Source organism: Anomaloglossus baeobatrachus, unplaced genomic scaffold (assembly GCF_048569485.1).
Source record: "Anomaloglossus baeobatrachus isolate aAnoBae1 unplaced genomic scaffold, aAnoBae1.hap1 Scaffold_569, whole genome shotgun sequence".
In the NCBI taxonomy this organism is placed as follows: domain Eukaryota; kingdom Metazoa; phylum Chordata; class Amphibia; order Anura; family Aromobatidae; genus Anomaloglossus; species Anomaloglossus baeobatrachus.
This window is the reverse complement of record NW_027444930.1, coordinates 77994-90979: the sequence shown is the minus strand read 5'-3', so window position 1 is coordinate 90979 and position 12986 is coordinate 77994. Positions and strand designations below refer to the sequence as shown.

The following is a 12986-nucleotide window of genomic DNA, read 5'->3' as shown; positions in this document are numbered from 1 at the left end:
TGGAAGGAGGGGGCAATCTCTTTTTTTCCCGGGTGGTAGGGGGATGACAGGAGAAGGGAAGCGGGTGGTGAGAAAGGTACAGAGGGCAGGGTTTGGGGGCTGGGAAGGAAAGGGAAAAGATTAGGGTTTGGGGATGATGAAAGGGCTTTCTACGGGTAAGGATGGCAAAGGGTGGCAGTGACGGAAAGTCAGGCAACCTGTCCTGTCCGTCTTTTTGTATCGTGAATTGGAAAGACTGCAAGGGGGAGGGGAGTTGCTTGCGCCCTAAAGGAGGAGTTATTCAGATTCATTGCAGTGGGCGGCGGCTGCAAAACGCACCATTCTTCTTGTTTTTGCTCTGCAAAGCAGCCTTTTCAAGGGTTGGCTTGGGTGACAAAATGTCTTGTGTAGGCGTGGGTTTGTCTCCCTCTCGCTCTCTCTCCCTAAGATGTGTCCGGCATAGGCCAGGGTGCCACTCGAGGCCCAAACCAATTCTGGTTATCGCTTCTCGGCCTTTTGGCTAAGATCAAGTGTAGTATCTGTTCTTATCAGTTTAATATTTGATACGTCCCCTATCTGGGGACCATATATTAAATGGATTTTTAGAACAGGGAGATGGAAAAAGAGCTTGCTCTGTCCACTCCACGCATTGACCTGGTATTGCAGTACCTCCAGGAACGGTGCACCCCTTCTTAACCCAGTTTCCAAAAGCAGAACTCGATTCACCTGATTCATATTAGCCCGATTAGCGAATTGAAATGAATTTTTATCTAACACACTTTTTACTTGCTTTATTCATCCAAATAGCAAACTCATCACCACTCAACTTCACCAACTCTGCTATGTCCCGTGCAGTATCTTGTTGTCAGTCTAATCTAGATCATGTGTAATTGAATGGAATAGATCCCTTTTGGACAAAGTGGAGTCAGATGCTGCAGTGACCACAGGTGTGAGAGGATCTACAATTGGCATCTGGTGTTATCTCTCTGCTTCCACTCCAAATAAAGTTACCTGTTGTTACCTGAACGTCAAATACTAAGAATGGGCGGCCTATGAAAGAATTAGTACTTTCATTAAGTATACTAAACCGGCTAATTGGGAATAGACAAACTGTAAAAAGCCCTCTGAGAAAGCCCCTCTCTAACCTTTGTTAGTAAGCTTTTCTGTAGCCTGCCTGTTGATGTATTTTCGGTTTGAACAGTGCACAACATGAAGAGACGGAACACTGGCGGCTTGTCACAATGCCCCCCGATGACATCACAATAGCGCTGCTGCCTAGAAAACAAGCTGCGCAGAAGAAGTTGTTCTTTGGGTGGGAGGGTGGGCTAGTGGAAGGAGGGGGCAATCTCTTTTTTTCCCGGGTGGTAGGGGGATGACAGGAGAAGGGAAGCGGGTGGTGAGAAAGGTACAGAGGGCAGGGTTTGGGGGCTGGGAAGGAAAGGGAAAAGATTAGGGTTTGGGGATGATGAAAGGGCTTTCTACGGGTAAGGATGGCAAAGGGTGGCAGTGACGGAAAGTCAGGCAACCTGTCCTGTCCGTCTTTTTGTATCGTGAATTGGAAAGACTGCAAGGGGGAGGGGAGTTGCTTGCGCCCTAAAGGAGGAGTTATTCAGATTCATTGCAGTGGGCGGCGGCTGCAAAACGCACCATTCTTCTTGTTTTTGCTCTGCAAAGCAGCCTTTTCAAGGGTTGGCTTGGGTGACAAAATGTCTTGTGTAGGCGTGGGTTTGTCTCCCTCTCGCTCTCTCTCCCTAAGATGTGTCCGGCATAGGCCAGGGTGCCACTCGAGGCCCAAACCAATTCTGGTTATCGCTTCTCGGCCTTTTGGCTAAGATCAAGTGTAGTATCTGTTCTTATCAGTTTAATATCTGATACGTCCCCTATCTGGGGACCATATATTAAATGGATTTTTAGAACAGGGAGATGGAAAAAGAGCTTGCTCTGTCCACTCCACGCATTGACCTGGTATTGCAGTACCTCCAGGAACGGTGCACCCCTTCTTAACCCAGTTTCCAAAAGCAGAACTCGATTCACCTGATTCATATTAGCCCGATTAGCGAATTGAAATGAATTTTTATCTAACACACTTTTTACTTGCTTTATTCATCCAAATAGCAAACTCATCACCACTCAACTTCACCAACTCTGCTATGTCCCGTGCAGTATCTTGTTGTCAGTCTAATCTAGATCATGTGTAATTGAATGGAATAGATCCCTTTTGGACAAAGTGGAGTCAGATGCTGCAGTGACCACAGGTGTGAGAGGATCTACAATTGGCATCTGGTGTTATCTCTCTGCTTCCACTCCAAATAAAGTTACCTGTTGTTACCTGAACGTCAAATACTAAGAATGGGCGGCCTATGAAAGAATTAGTACTTTCATTAAGTATACTAAACCGGCTAATTGGGAATAGACAAACTGTAAAAAGCCCTCTGAGAAAGCCCCTCTCTAACCTTTGTTAGTAAGCTTTTCTGTAGCCTGCCTGTTGATGTATTTTCGGTTTGAACAGTGCACAACATGAAGAGACGGAACACTGGCGGCTTGTCACAATGCCCCCCGATGACATCACAATAGCGCTGCTGCCTAGAAAACAAGCTGCGCAGAAGAAGTTGTTCTTTGGGTGGGAGGGTGGGCTAGTGGAAGGAGGGGGCAATCTCTTTTTTTCCCGGGTGGTAGGGGGATGACAGGAGAAGGGAAGCGGGTGGTGAGAAAGGTACAGAGGGCAGGGTTTGGGGGCTGGGAAGGAAAGGGAAAAGATTAGGGTTTGGGGATGATGAAAGGGCTTTCTACGGGTAAGGATGGCAAAGGGTGGCAGTGACGGAAAGTCAGGCAACCTGTCCTGTCCGTCTTTTTGTATCGTGAATTGGAAAGACTGCAAGGGGGAGGGGAGTTGCTTGCGCCCTAAAGGAGGAGTTATTCAGATTCATTGCAGTGGGCGGCGGCTGCAAAACGCACCATTCTTCTTGTTTTTGCTCTGCAAAGCAGCCTTTTCAAGGGTTGGCTTGGGTGACAAAATGTCTTGTGTAGGCGTGGGTTTGTCTCCCTCTCGCTCTCTCTCCCTAAGATGTGTCCGGCATAGGCCAGGGTGCCACTCGAGGCCCAAACCAATTCTGGTTATCGCTTCTCGGCCTTTTGGCTAAGATCAAGTGTAGTATCTGTTCTTATCAGTTTAATATCTGATACGTCCCCTATCTGGGGACCATATATTAAATGGATTTTTAGAACAGGGAGATGGAAAAAGAGCTTGCTCTGTCCACTCCACGCATTGACCTGGTATTGCAGTACCTCCAGGAACGGTGCACCCCTTCTTAACCCAGTTTCCAAAAGCAGAACTCGATTCACCTGATTCATATTAGCCCGATTAGCGAATTGAAATGAATTTTTATCTAACACACTTTTTACTTGCTTTATTCATCCAAATAGCAAACTCATCACCACTCAACTTCACCAACTCTGCTATGTCCCGTGCAGTATCTTGTTGTCAGTCTAATCTAGATCATGTGTAATTGAATGGAATAGATCCCTTTTGGACAAAGTGGAGTCAGATGCTGCAGTGACCACAGGTGTGAGAGGATCTACAATTGGCATCTGGTGTTATCTCTCTGCTTCCACTCCAAATAAAGTTACCTGTTGTTACCTGAACGTCAAATACTAAGAATGGGCGGCCTATGAAAGAATTAGTACTTTCATTAAGTATACTAAACCGGCTAATTGGGAATAGACAAACTGTAAAAAGCCCTCTGAGAAAGCCCCTCTCTAACCTTTGTTAGTAAGCTTTTCTGTAGCCTGCCTGTTGATGTATTTTCGGTTTGAACAGTGCACAACATGAAGAGACGGAACACTGGCGGCTTGTCACAATGCCCCCCGATGACATCACAATAGCGCTGCTGCCTAGAAAACAAGCTGCGCAGAAGAAGTTGTTCTTTGGGTGGGAGGGTGGGCTAGTGGAAGGAGGGGGCAATCTCTTTTTTTCCCGGGTGGTAGGGGGATGACAGGAGAAGGGAAGCGGGTGGTGAGAAAGGTACAGAGGGCAGGGTTTGGGGGCTGGGAAGGAAAGGGAAAAGATTAGGGTTTGGGGATGATGAAAGGGCTTTCTACGGGTAAGGATGGCAAAGGGTGGCAGTGACGGAAAGTCAGGCAACCTGTCCTGTCCGTCTTTTTGTATCGTGAATTGGAAAGACTGCAAGGGGGAGGGGAGTTGCTTGCGCCCTAAAGGAGGAGTTATTCAGATTCATTGCAGTGGGCGGCGGCTGCAAAACGCACCATTCTTCTTGTTTTTGCTCTGCAAAGCAGCCTTTTCAAGGGTTGGCTTGGGTGACAAAATGTCTTGTGTAGGCGTGGGTTTGTCTCCCTCTCGCTCTCTCTCCCTAAGATGTGTCCGGCATAGGCCAGGGTGCCACTCGAGGCCCAAACCAATTCTGGTTATCGCTTCTCGGCCTTTTGGCTAAGATCAAGTGTAGTATCATTCGAAAAGGTGGTTTAAGGCTCCGGCCACCTTAGTACAATGATGCAATGCACACTGGAAGGTTGCGCTTGTTAGTACTTTGGGAGGATAGTATATCCATCTAGAGGAAACCATGGCCCTACCAGGATCGAGGCTATTAGACTGAGTAAGTGTGGGGGTTATGGTGCAATGTGCCCCAGGAATGGACACCCTGGAGGGAGTCTGAACTTGCTAGGTTGGGACCCTGGTAAGCCTCAGACCCTGTCGCACGCCGCGCCTTGCCTATTCATACTTTCCAAGCATATTGCCCTATCCCGGCCTTCTGGCTAAGAAGGGAAATTTTTATAATCCCGGTCGGAGGTCCGGTCAGCTTTGGGCTGAGAAACCAACACCCGGTTGGAGGTCCGGGTCAGCTTTGGCTGAGAAACCAACACCCGGTTGGAGGTCCGGTTAGCCTTGGGCTGAGAAACCAACACCCGGTTGGAGGTCCGGTCAGCCTTGGGCTGAGAAACCAACACCCGGTTGGAGATCCGGTCAGCCTTGGGCTGAGAAACCAACACCGGTTGACGGTCCGGGCAGTCTCGGCTGCGAAACCAACGACTAGTAGCTCCCTACTCCACTTGGGTAAGATGCCTCGGTGGACGCTGGGAGCAACAACAAGGCTCAACCAGGCTTCGGCTTGGGGGGAGCACCGAAGATCCCTGACCCTCGCTGTGGCCTTCTGGCTCGGAGGGACGGGGTTGATTTTTGGGGATCCTCTTCTCACGGAGGGGTCCACACGAATCCTAGCCTTTGCACTGTTTTTGGTGTGACTTCGGTCATGCATTTTTGCGGTGCTTTGGAAAGCTTCATTAAATCAAAAATCTGTTCTTATCAGTTTAATATCTGATACGTCCCCTATCTGGGGACCATATATTAAATGGATTTTTAGAACAGGGAGATGGAAAAAGAGCTTGCTCTGTCCACTCCACGCATTGACCTGGTATTGCAGTACCTCCAGGAACGGTGCACCCCTTCTTAACCCAGTTTCCAAAAGCAGAACTCGATTCACCTGATTCATATTAGCCCGATTAGCGAATTGAAATGAATTTTTATCTAACACACTTTTTACTTGCTTTATTCATCCAAATAGCAAACTCATCACCACTCAACTTCACCAACTCTGCTATGTCCCGTGCAGTATCTTGTTGTCAGTCTAATCTAGATCATGTGTAATTGAATGGAATAGATCCCTTTTGGACAAAGTGGAGTCAGATGCTGCAGTGACCACAGGTGTGAGAGGATCTACAATTGGCATCTGGTGTTATCTCTCTGCTTCCACTCCAAATAAAGTTACCTGTTGTTACCTGAACGTCAAATACTAAGAATGGGCGGCCTATGAAAGAATTAGTACTTTCATTAAGTATACTAAACCGGCTAATTGGGAATAGACAAACTGTAAAAAGCCCTCTGAGAAAGCCCCTCTCTAACCTTTGTTAGTAAGCTTTTCTGTAGCCTGCCTGTTGATGTATTTTCGGTTTGAACAGTGCACAACATGAAGAGACGGAACACTGGCGGCTTGTCACAATGCCCCCCGATGACATCACAATAGCGCTGCTGCCTAGAAAACAAGCTGCGCAGAAGAAGTTGTTCTTTGGGTGGGAGGGTGGGCTAGTGGAAGGAGGGGGCAATCTCTTTTTTTCCCGGGTGGTAGGGGGATGACAGGAGAAGGGAAGCGGGTGGTGAGAAAGGTACAGAGGGCAGGGTTTGGGGGCTGGGAAGGAAAGGGAAAAGATTAGGGTTTGGGGATGATGAAAGGGCTTTCTACGGGTAAGGATGGCAAAGGGTGGCAGTGACGGAAAGTCAGGCAACCTGTCCTGTCCGTCTTTTTGTATCGTGAATTGGAAAGACTGCAAGGGGGAGGGGAGTTGCTTGCGCCCTAAAGGAGGAGTTATTCAGATTCATTGCAGTGGGCGGCGGCTGCAAAACGCACCATTCTTCTTGTTTTTGCTCTGCAAAGCAGCCTTTTCAAGGGTTGGCTTGGGTGACAAAATGTCTTGTGTAGGCGTGGGTTTGTCTCCCTCTCGCTCTCTCTCCCTAAGATGTGTCCGGCATAGGCCAGGGTGCCACTCGAGGCCCAAACCAATTCTGGTTATCGCTTCTCGGCCTTTTGGCTAAGATCAAGTGTAGTATCTGTTCTTATCAGTTTAATATCTGATACGTCCCCTATCTGGGGACCATATATTAAATGGATTTTTAGAACAGGGAGATGGAAAAAGAGCTTGCTCTGTCCACTCCACGCATTGACCTGGTATTGCAGTACCTCCAGGAACGGTGCACCCCTTCTTAACCCAGTTTCCAAAAGCAGAACTCGATTCACCTGATTCATATTAGCCCGATTAGCGAATTGAAATGAATTTTTATCTAACACACTTTTTACTTGCTTTATTCATCCAAATAGCAAACTCATCACCACTCAACTTCACCAACTCTGCTATGTCCCGTGCAGTATCTTGTTGTCAGTCTAATCTAGATCATGTGTAATTGAATGGAATAGATCCCTTTTGGACAAAGTGGAGTCAGATGCTGCAGTGACCACAGGTGTGAGAGGATCTACAATTGGCATCTGGTGTTATCTCTCTGCTTCCACTCCAAATAAAGTTACCTGTTGTTACCTGAACGTCAAATACTAAGAATGGGCGGCCTATGAAAGAATTAGTACTTTCATTAAGTATACTAAACCGGCTAATTGGGAATAGACAAACTGTAAAAAGCCCTCTGAGAAAGCCCCTCTCTAACCTTTGTTAGTAAGCTTTTCTGTAGCCTGCCTGTTGATGTATTTTCGGTTTGAACAGTGCACAACATGAAGAGACGGAACACTGGCGGCTTGTCACAATGCCCCCCGATGACATCACAATAGCGCTGCTGCCTAGAAAACAAGCTGCGCAGAAGAAGTTGTTCTTTGGGTGGGAGGGTGGGCTAGTGGAAGGAGGGGGCAATCTCTTTTTTTCCCGGGTGGTAGGGGGATGACAGGAGAAGGGAAGCGGGTGGTGAGAAAGGTACAGAGGGCAGGGTTTGGGGGCTGGGAAGGAAAGGGAAAAGATTAGGGTTTGGGGATGATGAAAGGGCTTTCTACGGGTAAGGATGGCAAAGGGTGGCAGTGACGGAAAGTCAGGCAACCTGTCCTGTCCGTCTTTTTGTATCGTGAATTGGAAAGACTGCAAGGGGGAGGGGAGTTGCTTGCGCCCTAAAGGAGGAGTTATTCAGATTCATTGCAGTGGGCGGCGGCTGCAAAACGCACCATTCTTCTTGTTTTTGCTCTGCAAAGCAGCCTTTTCAAGGGTTGGCTTGGGTGACAAAATGTCTTGTGTAGGCGTGGGTTTGTCTCCCTCTCGCTCTCTCTCCCTAAGATGTGTCCGGCATAGGCCAGGGTGCCACTCGAGGCCCAAACCAATTCTGGTTATCGCTTCTCGGCCTTTTGGCTAAGATCAAGTGTAGTATCTGTTCTTATCAGAACAAACTGAGCTAGCTACACTTGACGAGATACGATCAGGGAGACAAGCTCCGAAGCCCAGCCGAGACCGAAAGAGGGAGATCGGACGGAAGAAGAGCTTGGCAGAAAGAAGCAAGAAGACGAAGGCTCGGAGAAGACTTGGGGAGACCAGAGGAACTTCGAGGAGGAACACAGCGGGAGAAGACACCCGGAGAAGAATCCAAGATCCAGCTCCGGGAACTCAAGCAGGAACCAGCCATGGCAAGCAAGCCAGAGAAGGCAGCCAGGAAGGCTCAGGACCCAGGGACCTCCAGGAAGGCTCATCCAGAGGCTTCTTCGGCCCAAGAGGCCCCTACCTCCGACGCCAGCCAGCCGGAGGGAGCCCGGACGCCGCCTGAAAAGGCTCCAACCCTGGAGCCTTGGATGCGGCAGACGGTCGCCCTGAAGCTAAAGGCGGTGGATGGTAGGTTGCCGGACATGTCCAGCGACGTGTTCTGCAAGAAGATGATTCTGGATCAGGGCTTCTCCAGGGCGGAAACCCTGAGTGTCCAGACCTTCATGACTGGCATTTTTCTGGTAACCTTTGCCACGGTGAATGCCTGCAGGAGATACTGGGAGGCGATGAACGCAGCGATGCCGGACTCCCCTTTTCATTCTTTTTTAGGATCCTGTCCTATACAGAGGGATGAGAAGAGGATCATGGTCTCCATGCGGAACCCGCACACCCCAGGAAGAGACATCTCCACGTTCCTGGGACGTCTCTGCACAGTGGTGAGGGAGCCATCCCACATCCTTAACGGCAACGGATTCTGGACGGGTAAGTGGTCAGTAACCGTTCGACTCTACAGGGAACCAGCATCCGAGGATGGTCTCCAGCACCTGCCCCCGACATTCTCTCTGGGAAACTCCTTTGGTCTCATCTACTACCCGGACATGCCACACAACTGCAGGAAATGTGGCGGGAAAGGGCATTCGATGAAGACCTGCAAGGAGGACGCCTGCAGGGTTTGCCGGGTGACAGGACACAGCTCCAAGGACTGCCCAAAGAAGAAGACTTGCAACCTATGTGGACAGGCGGACCACCTTTACAAGGACTGCCCACAGCGGGAGAAATCCTGGGCAAGGGTTGCCGCGGCGACCCAGTATCGGGTAGTCACAGCTTCGTCGACCAAGGCAGCTACGACCAAGGCCACAGAGGCCAAGGACAAGGCGGCCAAGAACCCGGCGACCGTGGCTCCAGCCGATGCCCCAGCAGCCACGGAGTCCAGGGAAAAGAAGGGTAAGAAAACTGCTGCCCCCTCCCTGGTCCCCCCCCCTGTCACCCCTGTCCAAACCCCTCCCCCCCCGGCCAACCCTACTGAGGATTCCACTACCTCCACCTCATTTCCCTACTCCTCAGCTGGTCTCCTCACCCCCCCCCCAAAGCCCACTCTCCCTCCCCAGACCATGAGAGCAGAGGGCCTCAGCACTCTTGCACTTTTCACCGAGGAGGATTTTCCAGCTCTTGTCTCCTCAGGTACAGGCCAAAGGAAAAGGAAGGTGGAAGATAGTCCTGTCGCAGAACCTTCCAAGCTGTTCATTGTGGACCTTAACCCACCCCAGGAAGAGGAGGATGGCCTCCTCCCAGAACCGGACGTGTTGGAGCAGATGGTGGAGTCCCTTGTGGCCGAAGAAGAAATGGAGGAGTCGGAAGCCACTGAGGCACCATCCCTGCTTGATCAGCTAGCAGAAGAGGGTCTGCTGGAGATACCCTTACCAGCAGGTGCCAAAGAGGAAGAACCGCCCGACCGGAGTGGTAACTAAGGCACACCGCCTGCTCTAACTTTCTCTTTCCTCCAATGACTGCTAACATTAACATCTTTTCCATTAATGTTAGGAGCATCAGAGACAAGTTCCGACGTCAGACAATTTCTGCGTTCCTTAACACTCAGTCTAGTGATGTATTTTTCCTGCAGGAATGCTCCCTTCCCTCCTCTAGGTCCTTCAACCATCTGGCCAGGGAGTGGACCCATGGCCCATCCTACTGGTCTGGCGGGGGCGACTGTAGGTCCGCGGGGGTCGCCGTGCTGATCAGGGGAAGCGCCTTCACATTGGACTCTGTTCAGGAAATCGTCTGCGGCAGGTTACTGCTCGTGGATGGCACCTGGGCGGGAGAACCTGTCAGGTTCATCAATGTGTATGCTTCTCCTGTGAAGAGCGATCGACTGGAGCTCCTCCAAGCCCTGCGCCCTCAGCTCGCTACCGCCAGGATGGTAGTGATGGCCGGGGATTTCAACTGCCCGATTGAGGAGGATGGACGCAGTTCTGGAACGGCTGCCAAGTTGGACGTCACATCCAAACTGCTCATTGAGATGGTGACCGAAGCCTCTCTTGTGGACGTTGTTGGCTCCATCGGACACGGATCCGTGAACTATTCATGGTGCCGATCCGATGGCTCGCTGCGTTCCAGGATTGACTTTGTGTTTACCTCTCGGGCGGTTGGGCGGAGTGGGCACTCGATGGTCCCCTGCTTCTTCTCTGACCACAGAGCCATTCACTTTCAAGGTGTGCTGGGCCATGGCTTCCCCATTGGCCCGGGCTCCTGGAAGCTGAACTGCTCTCTGCTGGAAAAGGGTGAGATTCTGGAGGAGCTTAGAGCTGCCTACTCCACGTGGCGGGCCTACAAGGCGGGCTTCCAGTCTGTTTCTGACTGGTGGGAATACGTTAAACTCGAGTTCCGTTTCTTCTTTCAGGCAAAGAGTCAACAACAGGCGTGTCTGAAGAGGAGGGACTTCAGGAGACTCCAGCGTGAGCTGCGTTCCCTGCAGGACCTTCTTCGATGCGGCTGGGACGTGAGAGAGGAGCTGGAGGAGACTAAGAGGAGCCTGAAAAGGCACTTCGAGGAGGAGTCCGAGCGAATTGTCTTCCGTTCCAAAGTGGAGAACCTGGAGAAGGGTGAGAAATGTAACTCGTTCTTTTTCAGGAAACTCCACGCCGGTCACACGCCCATGAATGAACTACGAGACGAGAGTGGAAACATGCGACGCGGGAAAGAGAACGTGATGAAGGTCGTCAGCGACTTCTACAGCGAACTCTACGCCCGCAAGACTACTGACCCCGAGGCCGCCGATAAGTTCCTGTCAGGTATCACTAACCATCTTGACCCTGCAGACGCGGCGGCCATGGATGTTCCTCTGACGGTGGACGAGCTGCTCTCGGCCGCCAAATCCTTTAGTTCTGGCAGGACACCGGGCAGTGACGGCCTCCCAGCAGAGCTCTATGTAGCGCTGGGAGACCTAATCTGTCCGGACCTGTTAGGGCTGTATGAGGAGATGGTGGTGGAGGGCAGAATGCCTCCAACTCTGAGGGAAGGAATGGTCACGATCCTGTACAAGCGTAAAGGAGAGAGGTGCGACCTGAAGAATTGGCGTCCCATCACCCTTCTGAACGTCGACTACAAGATCCTGGCCAAGACGATGGCAACGAGATTGAAGACTGTTATCGGACGGATCATCCACCCGGATCAGACCTGCGGCATCCTCGGACGTCGCATCGCAGACAGCCTGGCTCTCATGCGGGACACGGTCGAGTACATCAAAGCCCGCCGGGTGCACGCAGCCCTGATCTCGTTGGATCAGGAAAAGGCCTTCGACCGTGTTTCCCATGAGTTCCTGGGCAAAGCTCTGCACAGGTTAGGTTTGGGTAACATGTTTTGCTTGTATGTCCAACTAATGTATTTTGATATTCACAGCTCGGTGTTGGTGAACGGCTGGAAGACTGACCCCTTCCCGGTCCTCTCAGGGGTCAGACAAGGCTGTCCTCTGTCACCTCTTCTTTTTGTTTGTGTTATAGAACTCTTTGCAGAGGCTATCCGGCGGAATGGAGAGATCAGAGGGATCACCGCACCAGGACCAGAACGCTTCGAGGTCAAGTGCTCGCTCTACATGGACGACGTGACCGTCTTCTGCGCGGACCGGCGCTCAGTCGACACCCTCGTCCAGACCTGTGAGACCTTCGGACGGGCTTCGGGAGCCAAAGTCAACTGCGGGAAGTCGGAAGCCATGCTCTTCGGGGACTGGCAGCCGGCCTCTTCCGCCCCCTTCCCTTTCAGCATCCAGCCGGAGTTCATCAAGGTTCTTGGAGTCTGGTTCGGGAAGGAAGGAGCAGCCCTCAAGTCCTGGGAGGAACGCTTGACCAAGATCACCCAACGGATCGGTCTGTGGAGCCTCAGACGCCTCACATGTGAGGGCAAAGCACTGGTCCTGCGTAACGAGGTACTGCCCGTGCTGCAGTACACGGCCCAGGCCTGGCCCCCCCTTGCCACCGTGTGCAGGGCCATTACCAGGACGGTGTTTCGTTTTGTCTGGGGATCCAAGATGGACAGAGTAAAGCGGAGCATCATGTACAAGGATCCTCGCAAGGGTGGGAAGGGCGTACCCGATATCCCCACCCTCCTGCGATCCTCCTTCGTATGTGACTGCGTTCGCCGAACTCTGCGAGTCAAGAGAGGTTCCGCGGGTGGGTCCATGTCTCGCTTCTTCCTGCTCCCCCTTTGGAGACGGTTAGGCTGGGACAAGTGGGACAGCTCCTTCCCCTACAACTGGACGGCGCCATGGTTCTACGGAGACGTGGTTCGGTTTGTGAGGGAACACCAACTGGAGGGACTCAAGCCTGATTTGTGGAAGCCAAAGACTATCCACAAACTCATCAGAGCCAAGGACGAAATGGAGAACATTCCAGGACTTCATCACGACACACTGGAGACTGTTTGGACAAACGTGTCATCGGCTGGATTGACCAACGGGCACAAGGACTTGTCATGGATGGCGATACAGGGCGGACTGCCCGTCCGGTCATTCATGCACGCCCGGAACCTGTGCAAAACCCGGTACTGCCCAAGGTGCCCCTTCGTGGAGGAAACATCGCTGCACGCCTTTTGGGACTGCCGTTTCGCACAGCGCCTGTTGGTTGCCCTGGAGGATGACCTGAGGAACTCCGTCCCCAGAGGGAGCCTATCGTACCATTCCGTACTTTATGGACTCTTCCCTGGGACTCACACCGTTGGAGCCATCCAGGAGGCTTGGCGCCTTATGAACTGCTTTAAGGACGCTA

At 51.4% G+C, this 12986-nt stretch overlaps 5 non-coding genes and 2 pseudogenes across 5 annotated transcripts; all 7 read left to right on the top strand.

Moving 5' to 3' along the window:
- Nucleotides 1–479: 479 nt before the first annotated feature.
- Nucleotides 480–670, top strand: LOC142284356 (U2 spliceosomal RNA). The gene has a single exon (XR_012745876.1). It is a non-coding gene; the product is annotated as a U2 spliceosomal RNA (small nuclear RNA).
- Nucleotides 671–1787: 1117 nt separating this feature from the next.
- LOC142284283 (U2 spliceosomal RNA) lies at nucleotides 1788–1978 on the top strand. Its single transcript, XR_012745806.1, has one exon. It is a non-coding gene; the product is annotated as a U2 spliceosomal RNA (small nuclear RNA).
- Nucleotides 1979–3095: 1117 nt separating this feature from the next.
- LOC142284282 (U2 spliceosomal RNA) lies at nucleotides 3096–3286 on the top strand. Its single transcript, XR_012745805.1, has one exon. It is a non-coding gene; the product is annotated as a U2 spliceosomal RNA (small nuclear RNA).
- A 1117-nt stretch (nucleotides 3287–4403) lies between these two features.
- On the top strand, nucleotides 4404–4545 carry LOC142284377 (U2 spliceosomal RNA; annotated as a pseudogene).
- Nucleotides 4546–5243: 698 nt separating this feature from the next.
- Nucleotides 5244–5439, top strand: LOC142284366 (U2 spliceosomal RNA). Its single transcript, XR_012745884.1, has one exon. It is a non-coding gene; the product is annotated as a U2 spliceosomal RNA (small nuclear RNA).
- A 1117-nt stretch (nucleotides 5440–6556) lies between these two features.
- Nucleotides 6557–6747, top strand: LOC142284280 (U2 spliceosomal RNA). Its single transcript, XR_012745803.1, has one exon. It is a non-coding gene; the product is annotated as a U2 spliceosomal RNA (small nuclear RNA).
- A 1117-nt stretch (nucleotides 6748–7864) lies between these two features.
- On the top strand, nucleotides 7865–7968 carry LOC142284372 (U2 spliceosomal RNA; annotated as a pseudogene).
- Nucleotides 7969–12986: the final 5018 nt, after the last annotated feature.